Source organism: Leopardus geoffroyi, chromosome B1 (assembly GCF_018350155.1).
Source record: "Leopardus geoffroyi isolate Oge1 chromosome B1, O.geoffroyi_Oge1_pat1.0, whole genome shotgun sequence".
Classification (NCBI taxonomy): domain Eukaryota; kingdom Metazoa; phylum Chordata; class Mammalia; order Carnivora; family Felidae; genus Leopardus; species Leopardus geoffroyi.
The window spans coordinates 197,783,496-197,802,312 of NC_059327.1; the positions used below are offsets into that span (position 1 = coordinate 197,783,496).

The window sequence follows — 18,817 nt, forward strand, 5'->3', positions numbered from 1 at the left end:
ATCTTCAAAGCAGGGGTCAGCAAACTTTCTCTGTAGAGGGTCAGATGGTAAATATCTTACGTTGTATGGGCTACAGGATCTGTGTCTCCACGAGTCCGCTCTGGCATCCCAGTGCAAAGCAGCCAGAGAAAGGAATGGGCGTGGCTGTGTCAGTTGCACTTTATTCACCGAGTCAGGCAGAGGCCAGAATTGACCTGTTCAAAAGTGAAACTTAGCATCACCCAGCAACTGCTTCCCGTGCCTTCCAGAGTCGTGGCGCTAGCCTGAAGTTAAACACACTTAATACCTCTTCTCATCTGCTTCAATCTCTTTTTTCTCTGAAAAGGCCCTGCCTCCGCCACCACTATTCCCCACCTGCCATCTCCTCTCCCCATAGGCCTCTACCTTCCTCACCAGCAAATATTCTCTATCTACTGAACATACTCAATGTCCTGTCTAATTGGGGTTCCTGTCCTCCAAAACTGGCTTGTTAAAATCTTGCTGATATTTCAGGGCCATCTCTAACCTTGGTTCCACTTCCCAGGGGTCTGGATCACAGCGAGAGTTTATCCCAGAGGGTCAGGAATAAACTGTTGGGTGTTGATGTTCCTCCTGGTCGGCCTCTGTGGGGAAGGAAGATGTGTCACCTTACACGAGATGCTAAGACCCCCTACTCTTGCCTGAAAATTCTTTGACACTCCTCCCATTGAGAATTGGGGTCCTTGCCCCTGCCTCTACTGGAGATGCCAGATATTGGCACTCAGGGTCAACAGTATTAGCTGAACTCAGTCATATCCACCATGGCACCAGATATGTGAGTAAAGTCATCTTGGACCCCCTACACTAGCCCATCCACCAGCCAAATAGGACCTTCATCAATATCGCATGAATTATCTAACCAAACCCTGCCCAAATTCCTTACCCACAAAACCATGAGATAAAAGACAATGGCTGTTTGTTTTAAGCCATTAGGTTTTGGGTTCGTTGGTAACATAGCAATCAATAAGCAGAACATAAGCTTCTAGATTAGCCACACTACTCAACTCTTTTCCAAGCCAGGGGACTTTTCACATTCCCATTTATTTTGAAGTGGTTCTTCCACCTGTCTGGAATTCTCTTCTATTGTTATAATTTCCTTATATTCTTTCCTTTTTTCCCTACTAGAATTTTTATTTTATTTTTTTGTGCATCCATGTAGAATATTACTTTCCTTGTGATTGTTTTATGATTTTTCCAGCAGTTATTCACCAATTCTTTGACACTCTTCCAATAAATGGTTTTAAATTCATCACGGTGGTGATCACCATGTTATCTGAATTTTCTTTCAACGTGGTTGCCTTTGCCAGTGGGCTGTGATCTCCTCAGAGGTAGAAACCATGCCTTATTCACGTACACGGTGTGGTTTTTGGTGTGGTTGTTGATAATTAGTAGCCGTTTAATAAACATTTAGCGAATGAATGAATGACTGTAAGAGCTGGGATTTGCATGCGGGTAGTTGACATGTTGGACGAAAAGATTAAAGAAATCTTCTCGTTTGCTGAAAAATCCAACTGAAACTTTTCCATTCCTCATCCCAGAGGAAAAGATAAATAAGTTTAGCTTATTTTTAACATAGAACGTACGTCAGGAATGAAGATTGAGCCTAGGGTTTGCTGTGATAACAAGTAAACCCTAAATCTCAATGGTTTAAGATGGCAAAGGTTCATTCATCGCTCACATCACTGTCCAGTGTAGATTAGGCAGCCTTCCTGACTTAGATATTTAAGCTCTTATTTTATATTCTGCCAACATTGGAGTCCTTTCCTTCTAGGCAAGCAGGTAGGAGAAACAGACTCTGGAGAGCATGTTCCACTTTTAATTGCTTGAGACAGATTGACGCAAAACTTTTGCTCACATTCCAGTTGGCAGGCACTTGGCTACATAGACCTCACCTAAACCCAAAGAGGAGTGGAAACTGTAGTCTTTCTTTGCAATCCAGGAAGAGGAAATATTGTCTCTTTTACAGAGACCATATTAGTTGGCTTTTGGCAGTCAAGAAACAAGCACAAAACCTAACAACTCAAAACAATCAGAAAGAATCATTTATTTTGTGTGAGTCAGCTGAGTGCTTCTTCAGGTCTGGGATATATCAGCTGGGACTTGAGGGTCTAGAACAATAGTTCTTACCCGGGGATGACTTACGCCCATCACCGCCACCACCACCAGAGTATACTTGGAAATGTCCGGATACATTTTTAGTTGTCATAACTGAGGGCTTTTGTTGGCATTTAGTGGGTAAAGGCCAGAGATGCTGCTAAATATCCTTTAATATATAAGACACTCTGCCATAAAGAATCGTCTGGCCCCAAATGTGCATAGCGGGGAGGTTGAGAAACCTTCATCTAGGGTAAACTAACTCAGGGGTCATGGGCTGTTCAAAGTAAGTACTCAGCTGGGATGGCTTAACTCTCCTCCACGTGACCTTCCAGCTCCCAGTAAGGTGGCAAAACACGGCAGTGTCAGGATTCTAAACAGCAGAAGAAAGCAAGTTCCAATATGCAAGCCCTTTTCAGCCTCCGCCTGGTCTGTTTGTTAATGTCTCATTGGCCAAAGTGCTGTGTCTCTCTAGGGTAAGAGCTAAAAATGTGGCTATTTTGGCAGCTCAAAACAAAGCTCTTGCATGAAATTTGCATTGCGTGTCCAGTGCCTGCCCTCAAACTCTCTTTAACACATATCTGTGATAATTCAATGCATTACAACAGTGTGTATTTATGAGTTCCTCTTTCCTGCGTTCCTCAGAACATTTGTAGTGACTTGTGAGGGTTCAGAGTATGGGCCCTGGTGTCAGATTCCCTGGACCCCAATCCCAACTCCATGACTTCCTATTGAATAGAGTGCAAGGAACATAATCTCTCCTACTTCTGTTTCCTCGTCTATAAACCAGGAATAATAACAATAATATCTCCTGATAGTGTTTTTGAAAAGATACAATGAAATGATACATGTAACATGACTGTGAACGCTCCAGAATATGGTAAGAGCTCAATAAATAGCACTTCATTACCGGTAGCGCTATTTTTCTCGCTTGGGGAAGAGATACACATGGCTTCTTGTTAAGGTAACAAGACTTTGTGTTTTCTTTTCTCCTGCTCTTTTTCAGATCACAGATGAAGAGGGGTCAATGACAACTCATCACGGCTAGCTTCTGGTAATCCGAATGCCCGACCAGTACAATGATTCTTATTTAAGTCCTTGGTGATTTGGAGAAGCAAAGACTAAAAGGCACCTCTAGGCACCTCTAGGCACCTGAAAGCCAGCCAAGGGGAGGGAGGGGCGGTTCGATGTGTGCATGGTCACTTTGGAGGACAGAAGAGATCTTTGTGTTGGATGGAAGGCACAGAGAGTCGGAGTTGTACCAAATGTAAGGAAAAACAATGTACTGAGTGTAAGAGGACGCAAACAGGGTGTCAAACAACGGGTGTGTTCCTCCTGTTGTCTCAAGTCGGTCACCCAGAGGCCGATCCTGGTATGATATTGGGTGTGACAGTAAAACAGAGATGTGGGAAATAGGATCGGAAGGAAAGAAGGCCAAGGAAGCACCTGGTACCAGGTTTGGGATATCCACCCTTGGAGGGTGACTTTGGCTCAATTTCGCAGGGGAGTCAGACACGGTGAAGGTTACCTCTAAGGGTTCCTGAATCGGGGCCAGGAAGCTGGAGTGTTTGGTTATGCCCTGGGATATAGCATCCATTCCTAGACACTTCTGGGTCTTTGCACTTTGGTGCCTATAGGCACTGAGGGAGCTGGTGTCTGAGGGCAGCCTCCAATAGCTGCTGTTGGGGGCAAAGGCACACTGGAAACCATTGAATACAACCATGGTAAAAGGGATCTGAGGGAACAGAGGCGGAGCACTGACATCATCTGCTAAGTTTTGTCTTTTGGGATCTCCCATTTCTGAGAAGGTCCAAGAAGAGCGGAAAACTAAAGACATGGCCTCTTCACACCTATTTTGAGTCTGGGATCTATGTAGCAAAGGCTCTCTTTAGAATAAAACATTACTATTACTTGGATTTATTTGGCTACCTCTAAAAACAAAGTGCCCAGGGGTGCCTAGGTGGCTCAGTCGGTTGAGCATCTGGCTCTTGATTTTAGCTCAGGTTACAGTCTCACGGTTCATGGGTTCAAGCCCTACATTGGGTTCTGTGCTGACAGCACGGAGCCTGCTTGGGATTCTCTCTCTCCCTCTCTCTCTGCCCCTCCCCTCTGGTCACACATTCTCTCTCTCAAAACAAATAAATTAAAAAAAATAAAAATAAAAAAGGAAAAAAATTTTAAAAAAGTGCCTGGAGGAAACTTTCCCCCCAATACCTGAGTCTGGTCTCCAGTTGTCCTATGTAAACTGGACCTTCTCTGTGGTTCTTCAGTGGACTCTGACTTCAGACAGATCTGGTTTCTTATCCCTTTTCTACCCTCTTTTGGCTGAAGAACCTTGGGCGAATCACCCAACATCCTTCCTTTTTGGTTACTTCTCCCGTAAAATGGAGACAATAATACTTACCTCTTGGGTCTAAGACAAGATTTCTATACCGGGTTCACAGTAAGTATTCGCATAAATACTGCATGTTTTTATACCCAGTTTGTCACAGCAGAAATTAAGGCAGGGGCGCCTGGGTGACTCAGTCGGTTGAGCATCCGACTTCACCTCAGGTCATGATTTCACAGTTGGTGGGTTTGAGCCCCGTGTCGGGTTCTGTGCTGACTCCTCAGAGCCCGGAGCCAGCTTTGGATTCTATGTCTCCCTCTCCCTCTCCCTCATCCTCTGCCTCTCCCCCCGCTCTCAAAAATAAAGAAACATTACAAAAAAGGACTTAAAGCAGAAAGATGAAGTTCTATCTCAAATCACTTGGGGAGAGCGTAGGTTATTCTTGTTCTCCTGAGTCTTTCTCTAGCCTGATCGTTAAGATATCCCTTTATATGGGAAATGAGATAATGCCAGATAGAGTGGTAGGGCAACAGGTCAAAACCTCTTGTATTAGATCACAACCTGTCGCATTCACTGTTTGTCGCTATCATCCGTGGCTTCTATTTCTTAACTCCAGTACCTTGAAAAATCATTTATGCTCTCGTTGCTTCAGTCAGCTCTCTCTGCTACATAACATAAACTTAGGTGACATAGACATAAGGTCCCTCTGGTTCTAGCTGTCTATGATTCAAGGAGGCAGAGATGGGAAGACAGCACGTAGGGACTGAAAGTCTGAGCGTAGTGATATCCACGGAGTTGTGCTTACTCCAGAGGTAGAGAGCCTTTGTTACTCACAGGTGGAAGCCATAAATCATAGCCCGCCTATCGCAGAACTGACCTTATTGGACGGATGGCTGGATTTAGAATGTATTCGCTTGCTTCCCTTTAAGAGTCTGGCCCATCTTGAGGAATGGAAATTTGGAAATGATGAACAAAATCATAATGCTAATGAGGGTTACCTGAGAGGTACTGAGTATGTGAGGGAGGAAAAGCTACCATAAGTCAAGTAGAACACTGTGCAGCGAGCCAATCTTCTCACTGGTGCTGGGACATCACGGTGCCGCACCTGAGTAGCTCCTTGAAATACTTTGCTAAATTACTCTGCTGGGTACCCCTTATTAAGCAATCTGCCTCAGAAAGTCCTGTAATTCCACCCCCCCCCACCCCCCGTGGCTGGCAAAGGCTCATGATTTCATTATGCTGGGGGGCTTGGTACTGTCTCTTTTGAGAGATTTGCCTGCCTGGCGAGTGGCCCGAATTACCTTCCTTGTTGGGCCTTGATAAGTGTCTCTGAACGAAGGGAAAACAATTTGTACAACTCTTCCCGTCAATTGGAAGCTGAACTGTGGGACTGAATAAAGCTTTGCTCCATCCCACAGTGCCAATTTACCCTTATCAAGTGCAACAGAGAAAATGTGGCCGTGCGTTACTGTGGGAATAGGAAAGAACTCCCAACAAAATGAGAAAACAGTTATTGGACCAGTTTTATCAAGCCAGAGCTAGCTCTGCAGCAATTTTCATACAATTACGCCATGTTAGAATCGCCTCACCATATGGCTGGGCATTGATCATTTTGCTGTGATGTTAATTTAATATGGAGTGCGGATGTTCGCTTGTTTTGTTAATGAAATTTTTATTTTGGTATTCTGATTCTATCATAGAATATGTGAGCATTGACATGGTCTTTAAAAAAAAATGTTGATATTTGCAAAATAAAAATCTCTGTCACAAACCCCACACTATTTGAACTTTCTGGAGAGGTTCAGGCAGGCAATGGTTGAGTCTCATAGACAGAAAGACTGACTGAGTCAAGAAGTTCTTAATTTGCGTTACGGTCAAGCTAGTGGTAACTCTCACGTCAGGATTCAGTCCAAATTTTTGCAGTGAGATATCCTTTCCATGCTGGGGCGCAGACCTGCCTTTAATAAAGTTACTTACAGGGATCTCATTGTGACATATCCAATAGCTCTCACAGTCTACTGGGGAAAGTAGGTGTAATCAATGAGTAGGCATCCCCTGCCCATGATGTGAGATCTGAGTGCAAATCATGTACCCTGGAGGCCAGAGGCCAGCTCAGACAGACAAGAGAAAGTCACCAATGAATCATAAAAGGGTCATAGAAAAGGTTGGAGAGGACGTTTGAGGTGTTCCAGTTTTACAGCTGTGTTTCCCAGATCTACTAAGATACTGTGCAGGCATCTCAGAGCCCAATGAGGAGCTTGTGGGGGTTCTACCCTCTGATTCAGTCACAGCTGTCCCATTGTCCCTTGGTTTTAAATATAGGATTTCACAAACATTCTCCTTTGCTAGGAATGTCCACCATGGGACACAATGTTTGAAACAATTGATCTAAGCCAATGCCCTCTCTTTCTGCAGGTGGGAAAAGCCAGCCCTAGAGGGGTTTAGGGGTCTGGGAGGAATCTGTGTCCTGTAGGAGTCATAGCAACAGCCCGTCTCCCGACTCTCTGTTCTTGGCCATTGTTGGCAAGGCCAATTAAAACAAAGACCCAGTATCTTACTAACGTTAATGCTTAGGCTTACACTAACCCCATGCTGTAGACCACATTGGTAGACTGAGGACGTAGGATTGTTGAGAAATAGGTAATTTATAGACAAGCGAGACATTTGAGTGGTAGGGAGAAATGTTTAAGGGCCTATGAACTCTCAAAAGACTTTTTCTTTACTAAGATTTCATTATTTATTTATTTGTTTACTTATTAATTTTTAGAGGCAGAGAGCGGGGGAGAGGGGCAGAGAGAGAGAGAGAGGGAGAGAGAGAATCTCATGCGTTCCATGCGTTCCATGAGGTTCCATGCTCAGCACAGAGCCTGATGCAGGACTTGATCCTTCAATCCTGGGATCATGACCTGAGCCGAAATCAAGAGTCAGATCCTTGACTGACTGAGCCACTCAGGCGCCCATATTATTAAGTCATTTAAAATTATTATTCATACTTCATTTCTATGCCTTCTGTCCATTCCTGCTATCCAGCATCACCTCGTAAGCAGTCTCTTTGTCTTCTCTTTTGCCTACATCAAATTCATCTTATACACGATCACAAAAAAATACCTTTCTAGCATGCAAATCTGACCATGTTACTTTCCTATTTGGAACCTGCGTTTTCTTTGACACGATGATGTCTTGACATCTTAGTGGTACCACAGAATGGCTTTCCCTCTCCCTGTACCCATTATTACTTCTCTGGCTTCATCTCCCATCGCTTCTACCCTTGTTCTCCGTGTTCCAACCGGGGCCATTTATTTTCTCCTCCCCCCACTCATCACTGCTTCCCACATGGACCCCCAGACGCGTGCAATTGCTCCTGTCTGAAATAGCCTAATGGCACTTCTTTACCTGGAAACCTTAAGCTTTAAGATTTATCCTGAGAATTGCTTATATCAGGGAAGCTGTACTGTTTTGTTTTGCCTGTAACTATCATGTGTGAGATAGATGTTCTCTAGCATGCCTTTATTTAACAACTGTCAAATTCCAGTAAAACCTATACCTGCGACCATATCTCCCATTTGTGGACATTTCAGGACAATACGTCCTCAAATCTTTAACACGTAACATAGGTTTTGGCACAGAAAAGGTGCTCAATAAACATCTGAATGATCTTAAATGTCTCTCTTTCTTTTATTTTTTTCAATAATATTTTTAAATGTTTATTTTTGAGAGGGAGAAAATGAGCAGAGGAGGGGCAGAGAGAGAAAGAGACAGAAGATCTGAAGCAGGCTCTTCGTGGGCAGAGCCTGATGCAGAGCTCGAACTCATGAACCATGAGATCATGACCTCAGCCAATGTCAGATGTTTAACAGACTGAGTCACCCAGGCACTCCCAGTATCTCTATTTCTGATCCCACGTATTTGTCAGTCTCTTTGTTTGAAAGAGATAAAACACAGCTCAAACAAACTCCAGCCAGAAGAGGGATCCAGGGGAAGTTTACAAGGGTATTTAGTTATATCCTCAGGGCTTCATGGAGGTTGGAATGCTAGGGGATTTAAGTCCCATTCTGCATCTCTCTGGGGCCCCAGTCTCTCTCATTTCTTAAAAAAAAAAAGTTTAATGTTTATTTATTTTTGAGAGAGAAAGAGACAGAGCATGAGTCGGGGCGGGGGCAGAGAAAGAGGGAGATACAGAATCCAAAGCCCCAGGGTCTGAGGGGTCAGCACAGAGCCCGATGCAGGGCTCAAACTCACGAACCATAAGATCATGACCTGAGCCGAAGTCAGACGCTTAACCGACTGAGTCACCCAGGTATACTTCTCGCATTTCTGTTTTCTTCTGAGGGTCTGATGAATTCCTTCTTCCTTTCTTTCTTGGGATCACTTTTTTATGCTTCTGACTACACACGGAGGGAAATGATCACTGTGGCCCTGGTTCAGTGTCCCATCTGAGCTGAGCCTAAAGCTCCTGAATGCTGATCTGGAAGAGGAAGAATCTGATTCCTTCTACTTCTCTAACCAAGCATCATCTGAGGGACAGGCATGGCTGTGAAACCAACATGGAGGCCACACTCACCCATTTGGTTGGGTCTGATCCAAGCAAAGAGGCTACGGACTGTACAGATATTTCAAGTGGCTCTGTTCTAAACGTACAATGTGTATCAAGACAAGGTACTCTAGAGTGAGACTGGCATTTCCCATAGTGTTTTCCAACAAATACCAGTTCCACAGGCTGATGACAGTCATACGAGAAAAACAGAGTGTTGTGACCCAATAAGTTCCAGGAAGATTCTCAGTTAAACAAACTTAAACAGGTTTCTTTATTGCAAGACTGCTCAAAGACGTAACATCCATACGTGATTTGTGAAATGGGAAAAAAAAAGGATATCATTTGCTGTATTCCCTCAACTTATTTGCCCAGGGACACGTTTCTTTCTTCCCCCCAAGAAGTGTCTTTTAGCATTAAGGGTCTGTAGAATATACTTGGAGGATACTAGAGTAGCCCAGGGCTAATTATCTCACCCTGTTGGTAGAAATACATACTAATCAATATGTTATATTCTACCAATTTATAGTAATGACATTTCCTGGACTGTATTTAGGAGTCTTTGAGGGGCAATAAATTCCTCTTCTTCTCTTCCCTCCTCCCAGTGAGTGTGAACCATGATTTCCCCAGTGACCATCCCTCAGGTGGAATTTCTCTCTCTCCACTCAGCTTTGGGCCTAATTAGATGTCTGCCAGGGTTTTAACAGATTCCACCTAGGACGTGAGCTCTAGTTCTTTTCGAGAAGAGTTGTTTCAGCAAATAGAAATGAGCTGGGAGAACAGAAGCAATAGTTGTATACAGGGGCACAACACAGTGCATTTCCATGATGTTTTCATGTGCACGATTGGTTCAGATCCATTCATCATGTGCTTATCGAGTGCTCGCTTGATTTTCGATTCCAGGCTAGGCTTTCCTGAAACCGAGATAAACAAGAGCAGACCTCACCATAGGGCAGCTCAAGTTTTGGTGAAAGAGACAGATGTGTCAGCAGATAATTTCTGAATGTGAAAAACACCTTGGTAGAAAAAAAGCAAATGACAAAGAGCTAGCCCAGAGACAGGGATGATTTACTCTGGGGGAGGTTGTAGAAAACACTCTTCAGAGCAAGTGACCCCTGTTCTCTGTTTTGATGAAAAGGTATGCATTCTCAATAAAGGAAACGAAAACTTTTTTTTATGTATGAGGGAGAAGAAAAAGGGTCAAGGACAAAATCGTGGGTTAGACTAACAATTAAATGGCTGGTAAAGGAAGTGAATCCAAGCCAGGGGACTGAGAAGGAATATCTAGAAAGTTGGGAGAAAAATTAGAGAGAGAGATATCTAGGTAGACAAGGTAGAAAGTTCCAAGAAAAAAAGAGGGTCAAAAGCATCAATTGCTGCTGGAGAAAATCCAATAAGATGCTAAAGTAATTGGTTTAATGTTAATATTCTTAATCTTGAGCTTGAGTACATTGGAGCTTCCAAAGACAACACGACAACGATTTGGACTTCCGTCAACTTTTTCCATTATAAGCACCACTCCGTGAAAACCTGAAATGCACCTATGATAACACAGCATAGACTATTGTTACTGAATAAAAGCAAATTTTAGTTAACAAACGTATTTTAAAACCTGAAAATAAAGGTGAGGGAGGGATGAAAGTTTTAAAAATCCTTGGTGGGTACTGAGAATATGGAGACCTGATATTTACTCTGGATTCTACCATTAAGCAACAGTATGGACTTAAGGAAATCATTTCATTTCTCTGGATCCGAGTTACCTGCACAGTGAGCAGGTTTAACTAGAAGATCCCTAGCGTTCTTCCAGAGAATCCTAAGTCCTTGCCATGTTTATGCGGGCTGACAGAGACCCATACCTCCATGCCATACCACAACGGTCATCACATATTAAAGAGGAAGTAGAATTTCAGACAGGTTGGAGATCCTTGGACAAAGCTGAACCTATTTGGGCCTAACTAGTCAGTAACCAGAGAAGGTAGAGGAAGCAAGAGATTTTTTTTTTTCTCCCTCAGTGACACAGAGGGAGAATCCTAGCTCTGGCATAATTCGCTGTGTAATCTATGACGAGTTTTTTTTCAATTCTGTGTGTCAGTTGTCTATTGTTGCGGAACAGATTTTCACCCTAAAACACTGTGACTTAAAACACAGACGAGCGTTTCTGCAGGATAGGAATTCAGGATCAGCTTGGTGGGTAGTTCTGCCTCAGGTTTCTCCTAAGGTTGTCAGATGTCGGCCAGGGCTGCAGATGGCTGGACTGGGGTAGGGATTCGCTTCCAAGGTGACTTCCCCACGTGGCTGTGGCTGTTGAAGGGAGGCTTTAGACTTCTCCCACATGAGCCTTCCGACAGAGCTGATTCAATACGTCCTTCGTACAGAGTACCGGGCTTTCCCCAGAATGAGCAATTCAAAAGACTCTGGAAGAGTGGGATTCACTTTTAGAAACTGGCCCCAGAAGTCAAGTCATGTGCCGTTATTTCCACTATATCCCACTGGTCATTCAGGTCAGTGCCGATCCAGTGTGGGAGGGGGCCACACGGGGCAGGAGCATAAGCAGGAAGCATCAGAGGCCACCCTGGAGACTGGCTATGGCAGTCTGTCAATATCACCTTCTCATGGCACAGTGGAGATGCCACTCGGTTCTTCTTCTCATACACATGGCGCAGGCTATGCCAACTGAGGAGATGTTAGCGCTTTCTTCTTGCTGTTCTCTCTTTCAAAGTGGAATCGAATAAATGAGATTGTGAGGAACCAAAGGAACTGTCCTGAGAACACGGAGAAGGAATTCCTTTCTGGCTGGGGAATACCTTCAAGGAGAAGGTGGCATTTGAACTGAGCCTTTGGGGGCGTGGAGAGTTTTAATAGTCAGGGAAAGGTGAGGATGGGATGGGGTAGGGTGGTGGGGAAAGTCATTCTACCCAGAGGGCCTGGCATGACCAGAGACTCGACTGGGTGCAGAAGTAGAACTGTCCTGGAACGGAGGGGGGTGTGAGTGTCTTTATAGGATACGCCACACCAGGCCAAAGGAGAGACCAGAGGGTGAGGCTAGAGACACAAGTTGAAGAACCTACTATGCAGTCAGGTTCCCAGACACCAGAGTGGGATTGATGGCAAAACTTGTTTTCTGAGTTGACATTCCTCTTTGGAGGTGGTATGGTTAGTAAATGGTTTCCCGTTGGTCACTTGCAAGAAGCTTCTATAACTTCTCTCATACGTGTGGGTGTGGCAGACAGCCTGCAAGGTGTCCCCTGCTCACCCTCATCTCACGGGGACCCTCTCCTTCATGCACAGGGGCCGGACCTAATGAGTAGCCTCGAGAGAAGTGGATGTGCCATGAGTGGCCCTGTGGAGAAGTCCATGTGGAGAGGAACTGAAGTCTTCAGCCAACCAACGGCGAAAACCTGAGCTGTGCAAACAGCCTTGTGGGGGCTGGATGGGACTGGAAGCTAAGCCTGACCCAGAGGAGCCTCGAGAAGATAGCAGTCCCTTCCCGTGGACACCCTGATCCCGGGCCTGTGAGTCACTCTGAACGAAGGCATCTGTTATGCCACGCCTGGACTCCTGACCCACAGAAACTGTGGGATGATGGATGCTTACTGTCGGAAGCTGCTACATTTGGGGATCAGTTGTGACCCAGCCACAGATAGCTAATACACACGTGTCACCTGTACAATGACCTGCTACAAATATGTCTTCAAATCAACTTACCTTTATGAATAGATAGACTTATTTAGGAGGCAAAAATGTGCATTAGAAGTGCAAGAGTTGGTATCAGCTTCCGCAAATAGAAGGTTAACAAAATCATCCCATTTTCTATATACTTTGAGGAAGACTAGCTGATCGAAAGACTGGGGTTTTCCAGGCCCTGATTTGAATTCCTTGTTCACTTCCTGTTAGCTGTGTGTGGTTAGGAATATTCCCTTTTGCTCTAAGACTTAGTTTCTTCATCTGTACAAGAGGAAATTTATCTCTGTCTTAAAACATTTTTTTTTTTGAGGATGAAAGAGACCATTCTCACAAGAGCACCCAATGACGACGATGTTGATGATGATATGATCACAACTACCACATTTTAAAAATCCCTAAACACACACCAAACACCATGCTAAAAGGATTTCATATTGCCCCCAAACCTTCGGATGTCACCATAGACATTTTGCCACCCAATAAACTCATCTGGAGAGGTTGAAAACTCCGTTGAGAGCATATAGCTAGTGCAATGGCAGAATCAGACTTAAACACAAATCATGTTCATTGCTAAGTCCCTACTCTTCACCATGATGGATTACAGACTACACAAAGCAAACAAACAAGCAGACAAACAACAACAACAACAAAAAACCACGTGCAACCAATGTTGGTTCCTTCATCGTGCTTAAGAATGAAGTTTCACGACCGACTTCGGCTCAGCTCATGATCTCACAATTTGTGAGTGTTCAAGCCCCACATGGGGTTCCGTGGTGACAGCTAGGAGCCTGGAGCCTGATTCAGATTCTCTCTCTCTCTCTCTCTCTCTCTCTCTCTGTCCCTCCACTACTACAACTCTGTCTCTCTCTCTCAAAAATAAATAAACATTAAAAAATTTAAAAGAAAAAAGAATAACGCTTCAGTTTTCCACGTCCTACTTACAGTCACATTGGGTGCTTGTTTTTCTCAGCCAGGTTCAGCTCTCTCTCTCAGATCACCCACTGTTTTCTCACAGAGCTGTGGTCAGGACCCCATTTGTCGAAGTTCACAGGAGCTCGTCAAACATCACCCAGGGTCATTTGGAGCTGCCTGTAGTAATGACAAAATCCATGCCTTCAATTTCTTAATTAACCAAATACAATGAAGTCTGTAAATTGATCAGAGTTGGATCTCATATGGAATTAATTGGAAAATTGTGGAGAGGACTTGGTGATTCATTCCCATTTTATAAATCTTACTGGGAATTTTATGAATGACCCAAATGAAACCCAGTTGCGTTAAAAAAAAAAAAAATTAGTTTAGAATGTGATCATCACTTCAGCCTTTTGGTTTTGCTTTTGGTTTTGGTTTTGGTTGGGAGCATGTGACATTCCAGCCTCAGTGTCCTGTGTAAAGAGGGCTCTCTGGCATTCTAGGGTAACAGAGTTGTAAGAAATGCCCGGTGGCAGTATTGTGAGTGGGCTTCTAGGGAGCTTTTATAAATTCTCTTAGCACCCATTCTGGCCAGACGCCTCCAAACATTACTATTGATACTATCATTTAATGTAAGCAGTGCTATTTCCCCCCTATCTTATAGGGAATGCAAATAAAAGCATTCTTGGAAGCCTTTGACATGTTTTTGACCTACTTCAAACCAATATGCAGAATCGGAATGCTTAATATGGCGCTAAGAAAAGTTCCACAGCTTTTCCGCCCCTCAGCCCATCTATACGGAAATTCTGAGACAGCCACTCCACTTGAGCCACGCGTGCATTGGTTCCACTGGCTCAGAAGTGATCTGATAATCTGAGATCATCAATGCTCTGTCTGATCCAGAGCCCTGAAACCTGGTCCTGGTGAAAGAACAATGGGTAAGGCACCTGCCTTTGCCTTCAAGGAGCACACAGGTGAGCGGAGAATGTGGACGTACAGGGGCAGGTTCCGAAAACGAGTTTGACGTTTGTGTGCGGAACAGCAGCGGCATACCAGCAAGTGTGATTATTTCTACCCAGGTGGCTTTCTGCCCAGACTCTTCTTGAGGTGCTAACTCTGGAGCTGGGCAATGAAAGAGAAGACAACGGTCATCAGGCAAACTTGAGGGAGCAGCAAAAACCTGGAGGACACATCCAGGGCGTGAAGGGGGCTGTCAGTGGCCTGGGATGGCTGGGACACTTTAGTTTTCCGGGTCCTGACACGTTGGAGGTGATAATTGTCCCATAATAGCACTTCTGTTGCACTGGCTCAGCCGGAATCTTTGTGATAGTGGATTAAGAGTGCAATTAATACCAAAAGAAATGCGATTAGCTATTTTACATTGTGTTCATATATGCAAATTAGAGAGGAGACTTGATATAATTATGTAGAAACCTGAGGTTAATAAATACCAGTTTGTAATTATCTGTACCTTCCTGGAGAAGGGTGGGTTGGAGTCTACATTAATGGAGTAAGTGGGAGAAAGCCCTGTGTGTCGGCTCCTGAGCTGTGTGCTTTCCACCCGGTTTATACCTGACTCCTCTGACCATCATGCCGAGAAAGCCCTCTTATCCCTAGTTTACAGTCAAGAAGTCAAAACCCGGAAGGGGAAGTCATGTGTTGAAATTGGCATGGCCAGTGCCTGACCAGCCTGGATGGCACCTGACTTGGTCTGACTGAAGTTCACGCTCCTTCCCTTCCCCCTGCCTTTATTCTATTATTACTTGAGGTTTTCATGATTCCGGGGGCTATCAAGCTGGATTCAAATACTAAAAGCTGAAAATTTATTGATTTTTGTTGTTGTTTCAATATACTTCAATAAAGTAACTGTCAAGTCATGAAGTCAGAGTATGTACAACTTATAAGAATATTTGATTTTAACAACCCTAGATTTTTTTTTTTTTTTAGAAAGAAGCAATTAATTTCAGGCGTGAAACTAAGCCCACTCATATTTACCCTTCAAAATCGGAAACCACCAAAATTTACAATAGGGAAAGTTGATAAATTATGCTATGTTACTATCATGGAGTATTAAGCAGCAAATGAAAATATTGTGTTCAAGGACTTTAAAATATACACAGAAAATAATGAAAGAATTTTCTCGGAATGCATTTTAAAATCTTTTATAACGGACAAGTATTTTAATAGAAAATTATACTTTAATATTACTTTTAATTGAGCAGACAGAATATAAAGATTCTGTGTAGATTTTACATTCCCCCATCATCAAAATCGGGTCGTTTTGCTTTAAGAACAAAGTACAATAAATATCTCTAAATAATAATATCGGTGCATGATTAATTGGCCATCTGATTTATACAGGCAAGGTGAATCAGTTCCAGGATATTTGTAGTAAGAACAATAAAGCAGACGTCGGAATGGGTCCCAAAGCCAGCAATTACTCCAAGACACCTCTTATTTTCAGCCACAGTTCCCTCATTTACTTTTGTCTCTTTTTCTTTGCCCTTTTTGGTTCGTCTTTTTTTTGCACAGACTTGTGCTGTGCCCCATCTGCTATGATTCACCCTGTTCTAATTATGCAGCAGGCATCCTGTCTCTGTGAACCAGAATCTTATCAGTTTTTTTTTTTTTTTAATATATATAATTAATCAGGGACTCCCAGGTGAAAGAGGCAAATGCAACATTTTTAAAAGAGATGTTGTTGCTGGAAGTAACTTGCACAGGCCTGGACGCACCTGGAACTCTTGTTGATTTGGGGCAGACTTGCATGTGTTAAATATCTTCGTTTCCTGGAAGGCTGCTGGGTTCAGGGCCAGAACCGGAGCAGAACTCCTGACATCTTGCCGCGGTGGGCCTTTTGCTAACCGTGACTCTTGGGCATGTCCCTTAACCCCTTGACTCACCTTTCCCGTCTCCTACGGTGACAGATAATTTCTGATCTTCCTTCCAGGTCTGATCCTTCTTCCAGACCCGACTCCTCCTTCTTAAGCGAATCACTTTTCCCTTAGATTCAATGGAGCCATGTATCTATTCAACGGATATTATTGGAGCACCTATTTATAGGTGACCCAAGTTTTGGAGACAGGGAATCGAACTATAGTTCTGCTACTGAACAACTAGGTCAGGCCTGACAATTCCTTTCTATGTTCCTACTTTCTTACTTAGCGAACGTTTACGTCACTCGACTAGGTGCCAGGCACCGTGTGCAACACTTTAGAAACATTAACTTACATTCTCCATTTTACAGATAAGGAGACTGTGGCACAGGAAGTTTCAGTAACTGGATGCTATGGACTGAATTGTGCCCCCCCCCAAATCCTTGTACTGACGCCCTAACCCTCAGAGCCTCAGAATGTGACTTTACGCCGAAGACAGAACCTTTACCATAGGGATGAAGTTTAAAAGATCTTAGTGTGAGCTCTAATCCAGTCTGACTGCTACCTTTATAAGAAAAGGAGGTCCAGATGCCCAAGGAGATGCCACCAACGTGCGCAAGCAGGGAAAAGACCACACGGGGACAAAGTAGCCGTGTACAAGTCCAGGAGAGAAGCCTCAGAAGAAACCAAGCTTGCCCACACCTTGATCTTGGACTTCCAGTCTCAAGAACTGTGAGACAACACTCTTCTGTTGTTTAAGCTGCTGGGCAGCGGTGTTTTGTCACAACTGCCCTAACAGACTCATGCCATCCCCCGCCCCCAAGCCCGCAAAGTCACAGAGCTGGAAGTAAGTGCTGGAGATTGGACCTAGCGTCTGTGCATTTAACCACAACACTCTGCTGTCTCTTGGAGATAACAAATACACCTTCCCTTATAACCAAATATGAGACGGTAGAAAGAGCCTACTGTTCAGAATGGAGTATATCCTGCCTGGACCATCATTCACCGTGAGACCCTAGGCAAAGAATGGAAACTCTCTGATCTTCAGTTTTCTCGTCTATAACATCGAGGCGAAAATACTCACCTCACTGGGTTGTTAGTTGGGTTGGATTACGCAGCACCTGTGTAAAGTGACTCCTAAGGTACATGGTACACAGAGAGGATTTAAATGTCACCCTCCCTCTTCCCACGAGTTAATGGATACGGAGTAGTCGAGAGGTCGGAACCGCAAGGGAAGGGCCGAAGAAGGCCCTGATGATAACACCTGCCTTGCGTGGCATGCCTTCCACCTGCCAGGCAGCTTGCGTATCCCATCTCCGCGTCCTGTGAGGTGGCCCAAGGAGATTTGTGCAATTCCTCATTTTCAAGATCAAGTAAGAGAAGCTCAGAGTGTTTCAATAACTCACCAAGGTCATAGAAGGTGCCCGGCAGAGGAAGGATTTGCCCATGGTGGTTCTTAGGCCAAAGCCTGAATTCTGCTGCCTTTCTATTTCCTGTTAGACTCCTTGTTAATCAGTTCCTAGCAAAGCCGTGAGCCTCTTTGTGTGGCTCCCACAATCCATAGACTCTGGCCTATGCACAGAGTACATTCATATTTAAATGAGTGAATAAGCACATAAAGATGATGGGTGTACTCACCTCTGACCCTGCCAAGCTCCTCAGGTGGGTGAGCACAGGGCGCTAGGCTGACCTTGGGCCTCTGCGGCGCCCTTCCGGAATGGGCGTGGCTCGCAGGCCAAGTGGAAGAATACACACGGGCTCTGACGCAGCCGGCTGCTCCCGCAGCCAACAGGCGCCCCTTCTGAGGCTCCAAACAACCCCATCACATTCTCATTCACACTGTTCCTGAGCTCCTCTGCCTGCTAGGTCCTCTAGTGGACGATAAAATAAGGAACTTCCTGACTCTTCTTGCCCTAACACCTTAACACTTCCTTTTTAGCATTCAGGGCCTCTGGCCTGGGACCAGATCAATATAGCCTGATCTCTCACAGAAAATCACTTCAAAATGATGCGCCCTGGGCAAGGCAAGCAGCTGGTCAGATTTTCTGCAGATCAATGCCTGCACCCTCAGGAGACTAGGGTGTGCTGTTTCCTTAGTGCAATTTGAGGCTTGCACTTAACCTTACAACAAGGGTGCCCTTGAATGCTTAAGTAGGTGGCTTTTGATCCGGGTCTTGAAAAGCAAGTAAGAACTTTGCAAGAAGGGACAGGAAGGCTGGGAATTGAAGAAAGAGAGGCCACTGTGTGCAAAAACGAGCCGGCGGATTGCCCAACCAACAAAAGCAAAACTGGTGATTTACTGAGCACCTACTTTATGCTTGGCACTCTATAGGGCGTCTAACTCCTCACAGAAAACACTATAAAGTAGCTACT

The 18,817-nt window shown here is 44.3% G+C and overlaps 1 long non-coding RNA gene across 2 annotated transcripts in view; it reads right to left on the reverse strand.

Moving 5' to 3' along the window:
- LOC123596170 overlaps positions 1–18,097 on the reverse strand; it is a 34,397-nt gene extending 16,300 nt beyond the window's left edge. The window contains exons 1-2 of one of the 2 annotated variants that reach the window (XR_006711576.1): positions 17,851–18,097; positions 13,599–13,745 (exon numbers count right to left, since the gene is read on the reverse strand). This is a non-coding gene — a long non-coding RNA (uncharacterized LOC123596170). The remainder of the gene's footprint in view (positions 1–13,598; positions 13,746–17,850) is intronic. The other variant, XR_006711575.1, reaches the window with a different exon arrangement.
- Between the last annotated feature and the right edge of the window lie 720 nt (positions 18,098–18,817).